At 40.8% G+C, this 5,858-nt stretch overlaps 1 non-coding gene across 1 annotated transcript; it reads left to right on the top strand.

Annotated features, from left to right (window-relative positions):
- The first annotated feature begins 1,773 nt into the window (after positions 1-1,773).
- Positions 1,774-1,880, top strand: LOC115067962. Its single transcript, XR_003847322.1, has one exon. It is a non-coding gene; the product is annotated as a U6 spliceosomal RNA (small nuclear RNA).
- The last annotated feature ends 3,978 nt before the right edge of the window (positions 1,881-5,858 follow it).

The following is a 5,858-nucleotide window of genomic DNA, read 5'->3' as shown; positions in this document are numbered from 1 at the left end:
AAGGTGAAAATATGCAGATCTGAGTCTGGCACCTCTGTCATGCAGTTCACGTCACTCATTCCTTAAGCATGTGTTCAACTCCATTAAATTGCCATAAACCTAGCTACACACTGAAAACTCAATCATGAGTGGGTATGACCTCTGCCAACAAGTTCCTTTCTTTGTAATGTAGCAGAAAGGAAATCACAATGCAGTATGAGATAAACGGAAGTCAAATAAGCACAAAGTCTCTGGGAATACACAGGAGCCTCATCTAACTGAATTCAGTAATGACATCTGGGTTTATTACCAGGGTCCAGAAAAGGACACGTGACCAGAGGGAAAATGGGTGTTAACCTCGAAAGAAGCTCAGAGAGACCAGCTCTCCAAAGAAGAATTTATTCAGGTGTGAGTAACAACATTGTGATCTGGGGTACATGTGCCAAGACAAACCATGGGAAGGTAGAGCCAGGGAGACAAAGAGAAAGGAATTACATAAGTCGAATCAAAGAGAGTATTGGCTACCAGGACTTATTGTAGGAGCTGAGCTTGGTTTATTAATGGAGGCTGTGTGTCAGGCAAGTGTCCTTATACATCTAGCTGGTCATCCTTTTCACTTCTGAAGCAAGCAGGGGCTTGGTGGACACTCTATGATTCCTATTATCAGGTAAATTGTACACAAGGACCACCCCTGTATGTCCTCCAGTCTCGGTTCAGTAGGATTTGAGAAGAGATACCGACACTTTGAGTCTGACAACCTTCACAAGGGACAGCTCAGACCAGAACGGAAAGACTAGCATGAATAAAGACCAATAAGGAGCCTTCTCATTTTCAGTAACTACAAGAGATTTAGTAAGGTTGTAAGGTAAACTTCAAGACCTAACACTGCAGAGGCAAGTAGAAGCCCACTTCCGGAGTGCCTTGTGACTCCTGGTAAGAAGTTTAAACTCACCTGAGTGCAGCAGAAACCAGAAGTGTTCCCAGAAGGTCAGCATGTGGTCAGATATATATTCTAAAAAGCACGTGGCCTCAGTGGACACAAGGCCATGATTAGAGGGCATGTGCACATCTCAAAGAAGAAGCAGCGTGGGTTAAGTGGTTAGCTCCCATATTTGGGAGATGTAAGGATTTGGATGCAGACGACCACATCAAGCTAAAAAACTTCTGTACATCAAAGGACACCATTACTTGAGAGAAGAGGCAACCTAGAAAATGGGGAAAAAATCTTTATCAGCTATACCTCTGAGGATTAGTATCTATACAAAGAACTAAAAACCTAAACATCAAAAAATAAACCAATTAAAGTTTGGGGAAAGGAGCTGAATGGAGAATTCTCTAAAGATGAGCTTAATGGTAAGACTTGATTTCTGGTAATACTACATAATACATGCGCTGTAGAACAAACCGGGAGAAATGAAGCTGGTGCTGACTTCAGAGCCTCTTCCTTATTAGCTAGCTGTTCATTCCATCAGTAACATGCGCTTGTTGTCTAACGAAGAGAAGAGACAAGCACCAAGAAATGCCTCTGAAATGTTTGCTGAGATTCAACTGCAGTCTGAAATACGGACGTAAACTTAGTGTCTTCCACACAACCACAGGATGCAGAGAAGTATAGGAATAAGTATTCTGTCCATACTCATGACAGAATATTAGAAAGAGGGTCTGAAGCACACCCAGAAGTATTTTGCTAGACAAAATGTCACAAGAACTTTCCTGCAAACAAAATGTTCAGGGAATTTAGAAAAGCATAAAAATATTTTCAGTTAGAACGCTCGTAAAAAAAAACCTTCATGGGTGCTCACTTTGGCAGCACATACACTAAAATTGGAATGATATAGAGAAGATTATCATGGCCCATGCACAAGGATGACTTGCAAATTGGTGAAGCATTTCTGTTTTTTAAGGAAATTTGCAGGTAAATGGACGGAACTAGAAACTGTTATACTAGGTGAAGTAACACAGACTCAGAAGAACAAGCAACATATGTTTTCCCTCATTTGTGGATCTTAGAACCAAATCCTTATATGTGAATATATATCCTGTTGTAACTGCAGGAGCTAGGAAAACAGAAAGGAACCATGGAGGTAAAGGATAAGAAAACCCAAGAGTGGGAGATAGTAGGAGACAGATGTTAGCAAGGAGGAAATGGGGAAAATGGAGGTATTTAACTGGGAAAGGAGGAGGAAAGGATATACAAGAAACAGTGGGGGTAAAGTGGGGCAGAAGGAGATCAAGAGAGGGGAGATAATAAGAGACAGGTATTATCAAGGGAAAAATGGGAAAAGTGGGAGTACTTTAACTGGAGAGGGAGGAGGAAGGTTTAGACGGGAGAGAGATGAGCGATAAATAATATTTTATGTGGTGTGAAAAACTAGAAGGAAATGTGTTAGTTCAAAAGCCCACTGAAAAATACACATACAATATCTGTATATGAGTGCATATGTGTAACTGAAGGCTATATAACAAGAAACAATGCCAGACAGGAAAAACCTCCTTTCCAGTTGTTGATCAGAGTAGTCCAAGAGACTTCCAAAATGACACAGGCTATTGCCCCAGCCCTTTATTACCTCCAAGAACTTGAAGATAAGACACTTATTGCTGAGGACAGAGCATCCTTTGGACACAGGATTTGGGGAAATGGATCTGGAACTGACCTGGAAGCCTCCTCCCTAAAGACTAGCTCTCATAGTTTTGGAGGACACTATGTAAGTTGCTAAGGGAGAAAATCAATCAGTGATGATCCAAGCCCAGTTTTAAAGCCTAATAACCACAACAATGACCAGCACGGCAAACTGTATCAGTGCAGTAGTGGCACTTTAATCTTGAGAAGTAATCATAGCTATCTAACTGGATTTAAAGCCCGCTCAGTGGGAGAGAACACATATTTGGCAGTAAACATAGCCAAATACACATGGCTGGAGAGGTCATAGATCTTAGAGAAAACCCTAAGTCTGTCACATCCCTAAACAAACATAGTTTCTTACTTTATGCTAAACATGGATCCTTATATTTACAGACAAGTATACCAGTCACCATTCATCAAAGAAGCTTCTTTTGCAACAGACAGAGACTATTACAGAGTTCCACAACTGGTCACAGACAGAGAATAAGTGTCTGTGAGATATTTAACCCTAAGTGACACATCTACAACGGAACCTCGACATCTAAGGTTCACAGAACATGATGGAACAAGGGGAAGAGAGAATACCAATGAATCTCTCAACTCTCATCAGCAAAGCTTCCTCATACAACAAAGAGCAATGAACACAGGCCACAACTGGCCAAAGCACAGAGAATAAAGGTCTAGAGAATGTGTGTGCCTGGATAGGATTCCTATGTTAAACCTCATCCTCCAGGACTCAGGGACCATTGAGGAAGAGGGGAAAAGATGGTAAGAGCTTGGGGAGGAGGTACATGACAATGAGGAAACTGGGAACTTGTTCATATGAATTTACAGCAATGTTGACAGCATGTACAAAACCCACACAAAGTCAATTAGACAAAAACCAGCATAAAACTTGGGAAATGGGCAGGAGACCCCAACTTTAACAGAGGAACTATTAGCAACTGATTACTGCTGGGTAAGGGAGAGTTTATCTTCTTTAAGGGAGTGACAATACACAGGCTGAACTCAAGAGTGACATTCGGGTACACAAAGTTGACTCCATAGGCCTTAACATATATGATAGAATGCATAAAATCCTGTGGGCAGGCTATTGGGGTGCACATAGTGGAGGGTCTAAATATGATTAAGATGCATTGTATGAAATCCACAAAAATTCAATAAAAATATATATTGGAAAAAATCTTCATAGACAAGTTAGCTTTATCTAATCTGTCTTAATATTTGGAAAATGAGGCAAAGAAGAAGCAAAGGCTAAGAAGTAAATAAGAAACTATGCATTCAAAGAAATGCCCTAGTGTTTATTGTTAACTATGGTCTTCAAACCATCAAGCTACTCGTATCATTCTTTCTAAGAAGAGATATGTATTCTCCCTGGTGCATTTGCTGAGAAAACACTCCCAGACACTATGGTCATAACCATAATATAGACTCATCTTTGTCTTAGAAGAGGTCTTTGTTCCAGGTATGTCTCACCCCCTGCCTTTACCTGTTGGGAAAGGCCTGGGGCATACCAATATCTCTTTGAGACAGAGGTCAGAGACGGGGGGACAGTGGTCAGCAAGGTGTCTCCATCTCCTTCCTTAGGGCTAGTCAATAGTGACATCTGACCTTTGCCATGGAACAGGGGGTTCAATTGGTTTCCTTGTAAGTGCTTGGGAATGATGGTTTTATTCCTCTGGAAGCTTTGGAAGCTTTGGAATATGCATACACCCTATGTGCGGACACAGAAAACAGCTCAGTGGGAAAATGCAGTTATCATGGAAAAAGTAGCAAATATTTACCAAATGTTTAAAACTCTTATAATTGGAAAGAGTCAGTCCTTTCCAGCACAATGGGCTGCCATGCTGTTCTAACAGAAAGTCTTCAAATGTGGGTGCTTTTGGAGAAGACTCTCATCCTGCACCAAAGAGATAGTCAGAGAGACTTTTTAGTCTCTATGGTCTCTCTAGACTAGAGATGGCAGAGGTTTTCATTCTTATTTAAGGAGAATCTTGGTTATTTAATCTTGGTTATCAACTTGACAAGAACTGGAATCAACTAAGGAACAAGTCCTTCTGCACATCTGTGAGAGATTTTATTAAATTAGGCTAATGGGACTGAGAAGACCTCCCCATCTCCAATTGTGGGCGTCACCTTTCATTGGTCCAAGGAAAGCTTTTTTGTTTTGTTTTGTTTTAAGTTACTAAAACATACACACATTTTATTTTTTAAGACAAGTTTTCATTGTGTAGACAGCTGGCCTCCAGTTCACAAAGATCTACCTGCCACTGCCTCCCAATTGCTGGAATACAAGGTATTTGACACCAGGCCCACTGTATACACACATTTTTATTGTACCAAAAAGAGTGAAAACCTGCCAGTCCATTAGTATGGATTTTTTTTTTTTTAGTCTTGAAAACTGTGCAGTCCATTTTTTCTTTTTATTATTATTTTTTTATTTGTAGATTTTTTTGTGTATTTCATACAGAACATCCCAAACAATCTTACTCATCTTTATAACCACAACCTAAATGGCACCTTTCCATAGCCCCTCCGCCACTGGAGCCCATATGCTCTGTCATCCCTGTTACTATCCACTTAGTTATCAGTGCCCCCAGCTGTTACCCAGCACCAAGTCCATCTGCTGAGTCTAGTCAGCCTATCTAGAGCTACTTGTTTTAGGAAGATAAGCTCTTCCTCATCTAGCATCAATCACTTGACTAAGTTCCAGGGGACTATGGAGCATCTCGCAAAATGTCTTGTAACTGTGGTAAGTCACCTGTCCTCTTGATCAAGGAGGCTTTGGAGACCCTACCAGATGGACTTGAACCAGTGTCCAGACTATAAATTGGAGGGTCAACATAGAAGAAACATTTCCTCCATGCTTCCAAGTGAAGCCAGCTAAGATTGGGGTCTGCTGCTCATTTTCCCATTTCTATGCTGGGTTGTTGTCTGGGAGTCTCTTGGGCTACCCTGGCCAATAACTCAAAGGAAGGTATCTGTACCTTCTTTCCAGCATTGTTTCTTTTTATGTAGCCTTTAGCTATACACAGTGACTCTTAAAGAATTATATTGATCCCTTTAATCTTTGGTTGTACTTTCTTTTTGGGTGTTTAAGACCATATGGTTGGCTCTGATTAATCAATTTATTTTTACTTTTAAGGTCATTTGAGGTTCTATACCTCAGGGGTCACATGGGCTTGGGAGGAGTCCCTGGCTCCTTTCTTTCACCAGTTCCATCTATGTGAAGATAAGTCAAAGGTCCTACTTGACC

Source organism: Nannospalax galili, unplaced genomic scaffold, assembly GCF_000622305.1.
Source record: "Nannospalax galili isolate Female #2095 unplaced genomic scaffold, S.galili_v1.0 scaffold287, whole genome shotgun sequence".
In the NCBI taxonomy this organism is placed as follows: Eukaryota; Metazoa; Chordata; class Mammalia; order Rodentia; family Spalacidae; genus Nannospalax; species Nannospalax galili.
The sequence above is the reverse complement of the archived record's forward strand: the minus strand, read 5'-3'. Positions and strand labels throughout refer to the sequence as shown.